General features: G+C 49.0%; 1 long non-coding RNA gene across 1 annotated transcript; it reads right to left on the reverse strand.

Moving 5' to 3' along the window:
* Nucleotides 1–11,063: 11,063 nt before the first annotated feature.
* On the reverse strand, nucleotides 11,064–11,692 carry LOC141243142 (uncharacterized). The gene is made up of 3 exons (XR_012307453.1): nucleotides 11,632–11,692; nucleotides 11,355–11,421; nucleotides 11,064–11,129 (listed from the first exon to the last, which is right to left on the reverse strand). It is a non-coding gene; the product is annotated as an uncharacterized lncRNA (long non-coding RNA).
* Nucleotides 11,693–15,165: the final 3,473 nt, after the last annotated feature.

Genomic DNA, 15,165 nt, shown 5'->3' on the forward strand with positions numbered 1-15,165 from the left:
CTTCTCCAAGCAGGTGTCTTAGTAACGGTCCCTACGGCCAAGCGCTTCCAAGGGTTCTGCTCAAATCTATTCGTAGTCCCCAAAAAAGGAGGCAGCGTACGGCCCATATTGGATCTAAAACAGCTCAACAAATAAGTACGGGTACGTCACTTTCGCATGGAGTCCCTTCGGTCCATCATTGCGTCCATGGAGACGGGAGAATTTCTCGCCTCCATAGACTTTCAAGACGCATGCCTCCACATACCAATTGCACCGGCTCAACTTAAAAAAGTCATCACCAACCCCGAGTCAATCTATGACCTTTTTGGGAATGTTATCCAACACCCTCAAGGGTCTAGTACTCCTCCCCAAGGACAAAGCACTGCCTCTCCGAATAGGGGTCCGCATCCTACTTCGCAAACCCCCTCAGTCTCTCCGGTTTGCCATGAGAGTCCTTGGTAGGATGGTGGCGGCAATAGAAGCGGTCCCATTTGCCCAGCTTCACCTCAGGCCTCTCCAACTAGCCATCCTCAAGTCATGGGACAGGAATCCTTTTTCCCTCGACAGGGAGTTTCAGTTGACGTCATCAACCAAGAGATCCCTGCACTGGTGGCTCAAACCAACCTCGCTAGCAAAGGGGAAATCCTTTCTCACGAGTCAATGGAAGGTTCTGACCACCAATGCGAGCCTGATGGGTTGGGATGCGGTACACCTGCACCACAGAGCACAGGGCAAGTGGTCCCCAACAGAAGCGACCATGCCCATCAACATCTTGGATATTCGTGCCATTCTCCTGGCGTTGAGAGCCTTCCATCATTTACTGGCAGCCACTCACATCAGAGTACAGTCAGACAATGCCACGGCTGTGGCATACGTAAATCACCAAGGGGGGACCCGCAGTGCCCAGGCGATGCGAGAAGTGACACACATTCTCCACTGGGCGGTAGCCTTCTTATAGGCATAATTATGTTATTCATGTTACGTTCCTCCTACTGCTTTTGCACAAAACTGAACATGGCTGATGCCGTCAGGGGGTGTATACTGCAGAGGAGGAGCCACCGTTAATCTTTTTCAGATTAAGCCTAGTGTCGCCTCCTAGTGGACAGCAGCATAACACCCAAGGTCCTGTGTCCCCCAATTAGAGGCTAAGAGAAAGAGATTTGACGATGAGTACACAAAAATCTCCTTACAGAGCACACAGGCTCCTTCTTCAGGCAGGATTACAAATGTTATGAATTCATTTGTAATATTGCCTGAAGAAGGAGCCTCTGTGCTCTGAAAGCTTGCATATATATATTTTTTTTCTGGTTAGCCAGTAAAGGTATCACTCCGAGAATACTTTTGCCATTCTTGGGCATAAAAGTATTCACATAGAATTATCCCCTAATTAAAACAATTTATTTTTGCTAAATAAATGTATACATTTTTTAAAATTTTATTTTATACATTTTCTCAGAGAACCTCTTTAAGAAGGAGATTTCAGAATGGGCTATAAGACATGTCCAACTTTGCTTTATTGTCTCACCTTACTGTCCTTGTTGAACTGAGCTCCACTTTGTTCTTGGATGATATTGTAAGGAATGAAGACGTCTAGATGATACAAATCGAGACGTCCGACTAAGACTATTCTGTCTTCACCCAAGTCCAACACGAGATCTAGCAGAAGACTGTAAAGAGAAGACCAGCGTGGTAACAACGCTTATGTCGCTGAATGCTTCTGTACGGGAAAGAAAGTTGTAACCAACAAGTGCACAAAAATCTAAACTTTTATCTTGATATGTGGCCAACTAGAAGTTACTGTGTAGCTCCAGACGTCTCATACATTAAATCTGACACTTGGAGTAACTGCTCACAGAAAATGCTTCAAATATTTTTTATGATTCACACGGCATTAAAAGGAGTTGTCCACCACTTTAATACTAATGGAATATCCTTAGGATAGATCATCAATATTAAAGTGCCAGACAACCCCTTTAAGTGAGGCATAATGAATGGTACCAGAATTTCAGATAATGTAGCCTTCATTAGGCAGAAGGCCCAGTCGGTTATATGAAGAAATCTGGGGTCCCCAAAAGCAAACCCAGTAATCACCAGATTCCCGTGTGGTGACTACTTAATCTGCTTTTTGGGAAGACCAGAACTGACCCCTATATTTAACCAAGTGGGTCCCCTTAAGCTACATTATCCTGTCTGATGAAGGATACAGCTGAAACATTCTTAATCTTCATTATGCCTCATTTAACACAATGTGAATCATGGACATGAGAAAAATCAAATTAAAAAATAAATACATTTAAAGCATTTTCTGTGCGATTCCTCCAAATGTCGCATTAATATAGAAAAAATAAAGAGCGGCGTGTTCTACACTATCGCAACAAGCCTCTTTCATCATTTATATCATCATTATAACATCATTTATATGCACCAGCACCATGGAATCAATGGCACTATATAATTAAATAATCTACTATATAATCGTCTTATCCCGTCTGTCTGTCTGTCTGTCCAGGAAATCCCGCGTCGCTCATTGGTCCGGCAGCGGCCAATCAGCGCCGCGGGATTTCTGAAAAAAGATGGCGGCCGTTAGCGGCTCATCTGCGGGACGGAGCGGAGCGGCGATCCAGCCGGGAGATGAGCGCCGCGAGGCGCTCATCTCCCGGCCGGCAACAGCAGAAAGAACCCTACCGCTGGACCCATCTGCGGGACGGAGATGCAGCCAGGAGATGAGCAGCACGAGGCGCTTATCTACCGGCCGGTAGCAGCGGAAGGACCGCCGGCGCCGCTGACCTCCATGCGGAAGGGAGGACCGGGGAGCGGCGCAGGGGGTCGGGATACTTCTGCTGCGAGCGCCCGCTATGTCCCGGGGTCTCGCAACGTAAGTAGCCGCACAGGCAGCGCAGCTCCCCGGTCCTCACCAAGACGATTCGATGATTGGTCGCGGTCTTCGGACCCGACCAATCACTGATCTTAGCGCAAAACTTAAGCACCGCTGTGCTGATTGGACGCGGGCGCTGACCGTGACCAATCACCGATTTGGGCGCCAAATTTAAATATCGGCCGCGATCAATCAGCACAGCGGTGTTTAAATCTGGAGCCAAGATCGGTGATTGGTCGGCGCCGATATTTAAATTTGGCGCCCAAATCGGTGATTGGTCGCGGGCAGCGTCCACGACCAATCAGCACAATAGTGTTTAACTTTGGCGCCAAGATCAGTGATTGGTCGCGGGCCAAGACAGCGACCAATCACCGATTTGTGCAGCAGATTTAAATAGCGGCCGCGACCAATTGGATGTCAGCGCCGCTCCCCGGTCTCCCTTCACACCCTAGCCGCTGATGTCCCCACAGTATCCGCATGGTGTTACAAAGGTCCATTTGTGTTAAAAATCGCTGATTGGCCGCGACCAATCACCGATCTTGGTTCCACATTTAAACCCCGCTCTGCTAATTGTTCGCACCTGGTGGACGCGCCAATCAGCAATTTTGGCGCCAAATGTAAACCCCGCTCTGCTGATTGGTAGCGGTCGACGGCCGCGACCAATCAGCAATATTGGCGCCAAATTTAAACACCGCTCTGCTGATTAGTCGCGGTCGCCGGCCGCGACCAATCAGCAGTATTGGCGCCAAATTTAAATCTCGCTCTGCTAATTAGTCGCAACCAGCGGCCGTGACCAATCAGCCATATTGGCGCCAAATTTAAACACCGTTTCGCTGATTGGTTGCAGTGGCCAGCCGCGACCAAGCAGAGAAATTGGCGCCAAATTTAAACACCGCTCTGCTGATTGGTCGCGGTTACCGGTCGTGAATAATCAGCATTATTAGTGCCAAATTTAAACACAGCTCTGCTGATTGGTCACGGCAGCGACCAATCACCATTATTGGTGCCAAATTTAAATACCGCTCTGCTGATTGGTCACGTTCGCTGGCCGCGACCAATCAGCATTATTGGCGCCAAATTTAAACCCCGCTCTGCTGATTAGTCGTGACCGCCGGCCGTGACCAATCTGCGATTTAGGCGCCAAATTTTAACACCACTTTGCTGATTGGTCGAGGCCGGCAACCGTGACCAATCAGCGATTTTGGCGCAAAATTTAAACACAGCTCTGCTCATTGCGCCCGGTCGGCCGCATACCTATTCTAGAATACCCGATGCATTAGAATCGGGCCACCATCTAGTATAATATATACATCTTCCCACCAGCTTGTTTTCCCTCTATCTCCTCTCTGGATCTATGAAGCCAGAACTGTCAAAGAAGAGGTGATGGTGGAGATGGAGGGGAAACAAGCAGGGGGGAAGGTTTATATAAATGACTGGTCCCGCTGTCTGTGCTTGGTTTGAACAGTCGTTCTCTGGTGACAGAGTCATTCTTTCCCATTCCAACAGCTTGCAAACAACCCACCATGGTATGAAAAAAAAATTATATCATCATCATCCAGCAAATGTGTCACAACTGCCAGCAATTGGCTACTGTGGACACATCAAAGCTGTGATGATAAAAGTTGGCAGAGGAGGACTGGTAGCACGAGGTTGGCACAGACTTTTAATAAGGGAAGACTATTGGAAATCACATGAAATGCAAAAAGATCACAATCCTAAACCACATCTGAGGGTCTCACCACTTTAGGTAAAGAGATTTCAGCCACCAGAAAACTTGGGTGTCCTACAGGAGGTTCCGCCACAATCATGTAATCTGGTTTCACGGGTGAACTGATAAAAAAAGGAAGGAAGCAGTATATTAAAGGGTACACCATCAATTTATGATCTGTTGGGGTCAATCTCTAATATAATAAAGTGGCACTGATGCTTGTAATGAGGAACAGCCCCTTTCACAGTCATTCCCTGCACATTGGCATCATGGCCTCCACTGTGCAGCGGAACGACAGCATAGATCCAGAAAAGTGAATGGGCTTAGCTGCAGTTCTCCTGCACAGTGAATATCCGGGTAGCTGCCCCACTCCAGCATATTCTTTAAAAAGGGCAGCGGGGTTACTTCCAGGCTGCAGCCCCCTTATTCTTGGAGTCCAAGAAGTTGGATATCCTATATCTTTTGTAAGATGGGATTCTAAAAAAAGTAAATGCATGCATTAAACCTCAAAGTAACCCAAACCTTTCAACTTCTGAGATGAGGGACTTGCTTGGAGTTAGCTGGGAGGGTCTGTAGGAAAAAAATAAAGAACATAAAGGCAAAATAGTTAAAAAAATGTTCTTGCACCATAACAAGCCATTCTGTAACTTCCCCCATCTGTTGGGTATAACCCATCACCACGAGGAGTGGTGCTCCCCCATCTGTTGGGTATAACCTATCACCTCAAGGAGTGGCGCTCCCCCATCTGTTGGGTGTAACCCATCAGCACGAGGAGTGGCGCTCCCCCATCTGTTGGGTGTAACCCATCAGCATGAGGAGTGGCGCTCCCCCATCTGTTGGGTGTAACCCATCAGCACGAGGAGTGGCGCTCCCCCATCTGTTGGGTATAACCCATCACCATGAGGAGTGGCGCTCCCCCATCTGTTGGGTATAACCTATCACCACAAGGAGTGGCGCTCCCCCATCTGTTGGGTGTAACCCATCACCACGAGGAGTGGCGCTGCCCCATCTGTTGGGTATAACCTATCACCAGGAGGAGTGGAGCTCTTCATACTTTGTGTCCCTAGGGGAAATGTGGTATTATAAGACATCCAATCAATTGAATGGCCGACCATGTACTGCATAGATGAGCGAGGAACATCAGAGAAGCCGCCGATGCTCAACAGCAGCCTACTCTGTCGTCTTTTACAGACTGTATGCCATAGACTTGTACCTTAGAGTTGGGACATTGTGTCCATTCCCTGAATCATCGGTTTTGATTTGGTTCTGATATTCTGTTCAAAAATGGATCCCAGGAACTTCCGATTTTTCAGCATTTTCCACTCTGAAGGGAAACTATAGATGATTAACAGGGTCGGACTGGAACTGAAACTCAGCCCTGGCATGTGAGAGCACGCAGGCCCGTCCGACGCGCGTTGAATGTGAAATATTTTCGTGAATGATTTGGGTATATGTCACAATAAAAATTGCTGCAAACTGCACTTTATCATCGATAGACAAAAACTGACATAATGTAAAATATAAACTTCCCTCCAGGAAAATGTTAATTTCTTTCAACTGGAGGGACGGACATATTTGTAATATAGAGCTCCAAGTTCCCAAAAATGCTATGTTTGATAGTACCAGGAAAAGCAGGAATAGTGAATCCTTGCAGATTTGAAGCAGTTTCATGTTTATTGTTTCAGTATTTTTGCAGCGTTTCTAAAGAACGGAAAAAAAAAATCTCAAAAAACGCAATATCAAGGGGATTTTCCTGCCGAGCGACACGTTTTTTGTGCAGAAATGTTCTTCCCTTGACAGTGTCCGATCGGACGATTCGACGACGATTGGTAAAAGCGGAGTTAAGAGCCAGAATACCAGGTAAAAGCCATTTTTGAATGCCTCACAGCGTCAGAAACGTCTGCAGTGGGCCAAAGAACATTGTAAATGGACCACTGAACAATGGAGAAATGTTATATGGAGCGATGAGACACGCCTACCCATGTTTGGCAGCGACGGTGTCTGCTACGTTCGACGACGACCTGGAGAGGACTGGTTGTCAGAGGGTACAGTACCCACCATGAAGCATCCTCTGAGTGTTATGGTAGGGGGCTGCGTGTCCAGAGATGCAGGTGGTAGGCTGCAGGTAATTGAAGGAACAGTTAATGCTGAAAAGGACATCAAGGAAGTCCTTCAGCCTAAACTCATTCCTTCGGCGCATGATGTATTTAGTGAAGGGACACCGTTTATTTTTCAGCAAGATGGAGCCCCATGCCATACAGCTAAAAAATGTCTCTCTTGGTTCAAGGACAAAAATATCCAGCTATTGAATTGGCCAGGAAACAGCCCAGATCTCAATCCTATTGAGAATCTCTGGGCTCGCCTCAAAAGAGAGGTGTCAAAACAGCGGGCTTCACACAAGCAGGAACTCATTGCAGCCATCATCAAATCATGGCTTCATATCATCACACCATCTGATTTACACAAACTGGTAGATAGCATGCCAAGTAGATGCCAGGCAGTCATCAAGGCCAAGGGCTGTCCAACTGAGTAATAACATTTAGTGTTAGATATGAAAATAGGACAAATAAATGGCTTTTCTCCCACAGTCATCTGAGTGACAATAGTGTCCAATTTGTTGACAAATGAACAAATTTCCTGCTAATATTGTGTTTCTATATGAGATTTTATTTCTACTTAAAAACTTTACTGTGAAATCAAAAACATTCATGAAATTTGTATTTGTATTGGCAAAATGCTAAAAATTCGTAAATCTTGGGGGTGTTGACTCAATTTTGGCCACTAGTGTATAGCGTTCCTCAGTATATTTATATGTTGTTCCCCATCACCTTTTTCATCTCTCCTTACAAGTATGCCTTGTATCTTAGCTAAAATATGGTAGTAAGTAGCATATTACCCTTTTATAATGGGTAGTGTAGAATCGCTGCATATTTCAGGGTTATGCGCTCCTGAGGACTCATTAGTGCTGCCCTCCTCAGGCGAAACCTGGTTGTGACCTCGTATAATATGGGGCTAGCCGGTCTCACCTACCAGTTTGGGTCACAAACCCTTTTTCGTTTGCTTTGATGTTTTACTCATTGTTTATTAAGTTTACACCCCAAATCTCTCCTAATCCTGGAGATCAAACCTATGAAAGCAATTTATGAATGATCATAACACCTCTATGAAGGGTAATTATCATCTCCTTCATAAATAGACATTTATATGTATAAATACATATGTGGTCAATGCATAGTACTGGCACATGACTTATCACTTTCCAGGACCTTACAAAGCACCAGGAACATTCATAACAAGCGGAGGTGAGGCGAATCTGGCAACTTAATAGGAAAGGATTCTTTACAGATAGAGCAGTCAGACTGTGGAATGCCAACCACAAGATATAGTAATGGCAGATAGTATAACAGCATTTATAGAAGGGCTGGATACTTTTTTAACAAAACATGACATTGTGGGTTATAAATAATCTAGTAATAGAAAATGTATAACTTTGGAGGTAGACCTAGGACATTAAAGTTCAAACTTTTTCAACCTATGCAACTATGCAAGTATGTAGAATGCACATTAGGAAAATGCTTGAAATGCAATTCCCTATAATATTATTTTACAAGTAATTTCCTCTTAATTTTTGGCTTTGTACAGTGCTAGTTATAAGCCCAATCTGTGGATCTAAAAAGTGCAAAACACTCCTGAAACACTTGTACGCATGTTCTATAATCTGTATTTCTTATGGTGCCTAAGGGAAGCCGTAATGATAAGACTTCTGCTTGGTAACAAGTGCAGTTAGTTGCCTCCATAATGAAAGTGAATTACCAATGATGAAAGGGTTAATACTTGGATCCTGCATCAGTAATAGCCTTTGTAGTAACCATGACAACTATTGTGAGGGCATAAACAAGTGTCATAAAGAAGATTCCATAAAAGAATGCAGCGCTGCCACGATCAGCGCCATTACTGATGATGCGCCTGAGGACCTTGAGCTTGACCACCCCACGTAATGTGCCAACGTTGGTGTAATTTGGAGGTTCTAGCAGGGAAAGGGGTTGTCTTCTTAGACACCCCGGGGGCATGGGAAGGTAACAGAGGGGGGGTCCCCAAAACAGGATCCCCTTCTGTTACTATGTACAAAGAGCTGCTCTTCTTTGGGAGTTCATGGATGGATCCTTGACTTTAATGGGTGATAAATTGGGAGGGGAAGGGGATACTCATCCTATTAGGGGTTATCCATAATGAGCAACCCCTTTAACCAAGTACCCAACTTCTTGAGAGACGGAGCTGGATCTGTAAGGGAGAAGTGGTAGATCCACCTGGGAAATCAGATCAACTAAATTCGTTCCAGCAATAAATGTGGTGACAGATATCGCAGCCAGATCTCTCCCACATCCAGTTTATCACAATTATAGTCTATATTTGTTATGTCGTTCTCTGTAAATATGTACAAATTCTAAAACTCCGTCATATATCGGCACTAACTCTCTAAGCGCAAGGGAAGCGCAACCCTCCAGCCATGGTTCTCTAGAGGTTTCCTCCACAGGGGGTTTTCCTCTCCTGAGCGCTGGAGGGTGACTCTTCGTGAGTCGAGGGTTGTGCCATTTTCGGTGTCATGTAAATTTAAATAAAGTTGAGAACGTTTGACACCTAATTGCAATGCTTTGTGTATTTATTTTGTATGTGTCTGATTCATTTTGTTTGGGATTTGGGGTCCATCAAACATCACTGAGTCATACGTCTGGACATCTGCCGCCAGCAGTTTTGCCCCAGGGGTTGCCCCTGCTCTGGGGAGTTTGATGGAGCAGAGAAGACAAGAATTACAGCACTCATCCTCAGAATAAGGACTTCTATTACAGTATTACAAGCAGCTTCCTCGCCTCATTCACACAGTGAGTATTTTTGGCACTAATTTACATCAGTATTTGTAAGCTGAAAACCAGAGGGGAACAAACACAGTGAAAAATAGTAACTGAAACACTTTCACCTCTTCTGTTTTGGATCCATTCCTGGCGTCTGCTAACAAATGCTGATGCAAAATATCACAATGGAAGTGCCCTAAATTCTTACTGACTGATTCGACTGTTTGAGTTGCAGTCAAGAAACAGAGGTTGCAAGCGTTAAAAGAGTTTTCTGGTATCAAAAACCCCTGTCCCCCTTGCCATTTTTCTCTATCCTGAACCTGTGCTGCCTGCCCCGATCTCAGACTGTCTGACCTAGTCTTTATCTTAGCTCTCCTGTATTTGGTACCCTGGTACCTCCGGAATGCTGCTGCAGTCCCGGGGACTGCCCTGAAGTGGTACCTGGTGTCTACCGGCAGCCCAGTCTATCCTCACCACCAGAGGTTCTAGTGGAGACCCAGTAGACACCTAGTCACAACCCTCCTGTGGGGCAGTGGGTCTATATCCACCAGCGTTACACCCACATAGCAAATGTGGTACCAATATTCAAGAAGGGGATAACATGTGAGCCTGGAATTTATAGGCCGGTAAGTTTAACTTGTACTGTGGGCAACATCTTTGTGGGTTTTCTAAGAGATACTAACCTGGAGCACCTCAATAAGAATAACCTATACATATGATTATGAGGGATCTGTCCTGCAAACTAATCTGAAAAGATTCTATGGGAGGTAAGTTCTAGGTTGGACCAGGGAAACTTAGTTGGTGTTGTCTATCTGGACTTTTCAAAGGCATTTGATACGGTGCCATACAACAGGTTGGTACATAAACATTTTCAATATATTATATGGTAAACTTGCTCCATGAAGGAACAAGTCCTTGTATGGTCGATGGAAAAATCAAGGAAAATATCAGTGATGTGGTCGTTACCTCTTGACAGCTCCATTTCGTACTTGTTCTCTTGTCCATCCATGGCCACGGTGATAAAAAATTCCCTGAAAAGCTCATTATTCTAATAAAAAAAAATACAAAGTAAGGAGCTGACACAAAGGAGAGCAGACAGCTCGTATGTCAGAATAAGCAATTGCAGTTACCTTAATTTTCTCAAAGAAGGTGCCATTAATCACTATGTCGTATGCCGTGCAGCCGCCTCCACCTGTAGGACAAAGTGCACCAGGACTTAGATACTTTGCGGTGCCGACTCACCCACTGACCTTAGTAGGGCTGCTATGAATAAGTGGTATAAGTTCTTAAAGGGGAATCCAAGTAGTGGACAATCCCTTTAAGTCCCAAATCTAAACCAAAAAAGTTCAAAAGTCAACAACAAGATGTCAAACTGAAGTGGACCTACCAGAACCTGTGGAGATGGCACCTTCGACCATTGAGGATTAGTAAGTTGTAATACTTGCTATTTTAACCCCTTTAAGGATATCTCTGGACTACCCCTTTAAAAAGAGACGCGCTGTATTAAATAAAAAAAAACAAAAAAACGTACTATTATCAACTTCAACGTGGGGCTCTCCAAGGCTCATGGGGACTCGATAGCCGGAGGGATCATCAGATTCCAGGATGCTGACTAACTCCTGCTCCATCAGGTCCGGGGGCGCTGGGATCTGGTTCGACTTGCAGATGTTAATAAAGATTTCGGTATTTTTGGATGTGCGAGTTTTAATGCAGAAACCTAACACAAAAATAAAAACAAAAAGTGAACAAAAACACAATAAAATCGGCAAAAGCCAAGCAGCATTTACATGTAATCAACTGCATAAGAAAAAACAATGTGACCCCCACATTGGTTGCATCATGTGACCGTTGTAGTCAATAAGACCCCACTGCCCCACTGTGGTATCTGTCACATAATATGCACAAAGTAATCTGGATAATAATCAGAGGACGCCCATCTCACCCGGCTGGGGTCTGATCTGTCTGCTTTCTGGTAAGTTCGGTATTCTGCTCTGTATCTCCTGTTTGGCCTGAAATGAGGCAACAAGTGAGAATCAGTGAGTAACATGAACAGGATGGTTCTGCAAACTGATTTTTCCTGCCCCAAAATAGTACAACTATGAGGGGTCTAAAGCCAACAATACACATTAGGTAAATGTTGGAGACTGCAGCGCCCCCGGCGGCTGACGGAGGAGACATTCACCCGGTGATTGCTGGCCTCTCCAATTCATCTTTCGTACCTTCATCAGCATCTGTTCATACAGCGCTTCCTCCATGCTTGTGTTCATTTCTGCAGACAACAGCGACTTGTCAGACGCCATTTTTTCGGTCAAAGGCAGAAGCTCAGGGATCTTGTTTTATAAGAGAAAATCTGAAAAATTAAAATATGTATTAATCTTCTCCACAGACAACGACAAGGGGAGAGTGCGGGAGCCTGACAGCCCACGACACGAGGGGGTGCGGGAGCCTGACAGCCCATGGCACGAGGGGGTGCGGGAGCCCGACAGCCCACGACACGACGGGGTGCGGAAGCCTGACAGCCCACGACACGAGGGGGTGCGGGACCCTGACAGCCCATTGCACGAGGGGGTGCGGGAGCCCGACAGCCCACGACACGAGGGGGTGTGGGACCCTAACAGCCGACGACACGAGGGGGTGCGGGAGCCCGACAGCCCATGACACGAGGGGGTGCGGGAGCCTGACAGCCCACGACACGAGGGGGTGCGGGACCCTGACAGCCGACGACACGAGGGGGTGCGGGAGCCTGACAGCCGACGACACGAGGGGGTGCGGGAGCCTGACAGCCGACGACACGAGGGGGTGCGGGAGCCTGACAGCCGATGACACGAGGGGGTGCGGGAGCCTGACAGCCGGCAACACGAGGGGGTGAGAGACCCTGACAATATTGGGAGTGGGATTCTGCACACCTACATCTAGCTACTTATTGTCCTGAATGTAGTAATCACCTTGGTACAGTCCCATCTTCTTACCTGTAGTACAGACGCCAAACACCACTACTCTGACTGCAATCACCCAGCTACAGCGTCACCACGCCTCAGCAACAGGGGAGCGTCTAGATTGGAGTAGATTTCTTGAGGGGGAGGAGTGATTTCATGGAATCATTATGTCACCGGAGGGGGCGGGGCCTTCTCAGTCCAGTGGATATTAGCCATGCAGCCGCAGCAGTGTGTACGTTGTGCTGGACGGGAGGACTGATGATGAGGAGCTCCTGTAGTTGCTCCTGTAGTTACTCCTGAGTTGTACTGTGGAGAGGACTCCAGGACTCGGCTGAGGTTCCTGTACTGAGCTATGTGCGGAGAGAGCTCCTGGGAAGGGAGGTTTGTTTTTCCATCTGGGACTTTTTGTCTGCCCCCTTCCCAGGAAAGAAGGCTCAGAGTGGGACTGGCCTCCGGGGCTGGGCCCCCGGCTCCCACCTCCCGGTCTAAGCCGGCGGGGGGTGGGAGCAACACCAATCAGGCTATGGCTGCAACATCAGGCCGAGGCAGCAGGGGTTCCAGCATGAAGACCCGGAGGACCCCCGAGGCTACGACCGCGGCAGCTCCTCCCTCTGGAGGTAGGTCGAGTGCCAGCAGAGGTGCTGCAGCGGTGCCCCCTGATTGGGGTACCAAGGTGGCGAGGGAGGCAACCGTCACCTATGCCTCCCATGTCCATGCGCACCTCTGTGAGTATGAGGACACCGCAAAAAAGCTAAGTTCCCTCTGGGGGGAGTTGAGGGTAGCTCAGGAGAGGTCCGAGAGGGCCTCTGGCACCAAGAAGCCTGAGCTATCCGCCGCGGTCCGGAAAATCAAGCAAGCCATCCAAGAGCTGCAGGACCGCAGGAGCACCATATTGGCAGGCAGTGGACCCTTCATGGAGAAGCTGCGGAATGATGACCAGTTCAGAGCCGTGACCGGTGTGGCTCTGGAGGGGTCGCAGGGCCCCGGCCAGGCAGTGGAGGAGGAGGAAGAGGTATGCGTGGAGGAGGTCGCACCCTACCCACCGCCTGGTGGCCTGGTAAGTGATCTCCAGGCATCGCATAGCGGGATAGCCCCTGAGCAGATGGCTCTCCCGTCTGATTCTAGCCCTTCAGAGGGCAGCGGGAGCGAGGGGGAGGATGAGGAGGATGGGAGTAGCAGCAGTGAGGGGGGCTGCCTTATCATGCAGCAGATCCAGCAGATCGAGTCCCCGGTACGTTTTGGTCAGCTTACGTTCGGGGATGAGATCTGCGAGGATGAGGCACCCGGGAGGGGGACGAAGAGAAATGCAAAAAAAAAAAAGAAAACATCTATTGCACATAAATTTGTGTATGTCCCCCTCTCTGGGGCCCCCCTGTCCCGTTGTGCGGCACCCGGCACCCACCCCGGCTTGGACTCTGTTGTGGGTCCACAGCGAGGGAGCGGGGAGAACATAGGCCATGGCACGCAGAGCGCTGCCTCTGTTTGTGGTAATGGAGGCAGTGGGTCCGAGGTGTTTGATATGGAGCATGGCGCGGAGGGCGGCCCGACGGTGGGTGTCATTGGTGGTGGTGCTCGTGCTGGAGCCCCTGTAAAAAGGGGGTCTGGCCTGGCACCTGGTGCTCCTGCTGGCGTGCAGGAGGCGGCGTGTACATCTGCCGCTGCCTCCTGCGCTGTCGGCGGCGCACCGACAGCCGGGGCCGCGTCTCCGGCGCGTGTGCTGGGGTGTCTGGGTCCCTCACACACGGATCCACTAAAAAATCTGGATCACTTTTAGGGACCCAGAAACCTGGTAAGGTAAAGGGCGCGGGGCCTGCGGCTCCGGCAGAGCCGGCTCATAAGAGTAAGGTGGGGCTTGCTCCTCTGGCAAAATCCGTGGTGAGGTCAGGGCCCCCTGCGCAGGGGCCCGGTAATGGGTCAGCGCGGGGGGCTCCACCGCCGCTGGGTGCCGAGGGGGAGTGGCCTAGCCTGGTGCCGGCCGCCGGAGCTGGGGTGGCCAGGCTTTTTGTGGCAAAGGGTGTGACGGTAGGGGGTGCTATGCCCCTGAGAGCTGGTGCCGCTGGTCCAGGGGCCCCTGTGAGTAGACCCGGTTCTCGGTCGGCTTCGGGGGTCCCGGCGCGGCCGGCTTTGGGGGGCGTGGCCTCCCTGTCATCCACGGCACCGGTGGGAGTGGCCTCTGGGGCCCCCACTGTGCTGCCTGGTGCGGGGGGCGTGGCCTCCCTGTCACCCACGGCACCGGTGGGAGTGGCCTCCGGGGCCCCCACCGTGCTGCCTGGTGCGGGGGGCGTGGCCTCGCAGACAAAACCCGCCCAAGTGGGCGTGGCTCCGCCCGGAAAGGGGCGGGGCTTAGCGTTGGCAGCTGATGGGAGCAGTGGTGCCACAGCTGTAACAGACAGCAGAGGTGGTGCCTGCCTGTCGGTGTCCCCTGTGCTCGTGGGCTTATCTGGGGCAGGGGCACCGGCAAAAGTCTCAGCACCTGGCTCCCAAATCCCCCCGGCAGGGAAGGTGCTGCCAGCAGGTGGCAGCAGTGGAAAAACTGCTGGCAAAAAATGCTTGCAAAAAATGAAAAACTGTGACCCCAGTGTGCATGTGAGTGAGAGTGGCCCAAGTGGGGTGACTGTTGACATGGATGGGGATGGCGTGGGTATGAATGTGGCTGTGGTTGAGGATACGAATGTTGGCGTGTCTGTGGCCGGGGCCTCGGGGTCTTCTCGGGGGGCTTCCTCACCTCTGGACCTCAGGGATGGTGACTTGTGATGCCGTTTCCTGGAGGCCCTCAAGAAGGGAGAACGGACGATCCAGGTAGAGGGAAGAGAGGTG

Source organism: Phyllobates terribilis, unplaced genomic scaffold, assembly GCF_046119375.1.
Source record: "Phyllobates terribilis strain yellow unplaced genomic scaffold, ASM4611937v1 Scaffold_1119__1_contigs__length_406264, whole genome shotgun sequence".
Classification (NCBI taxonomy): Eukaryota; Metazoa; Chordata; class Amphibia; order Anura; family Dendrobatidae; genus Phyllobates; species Phyllobates terribilis.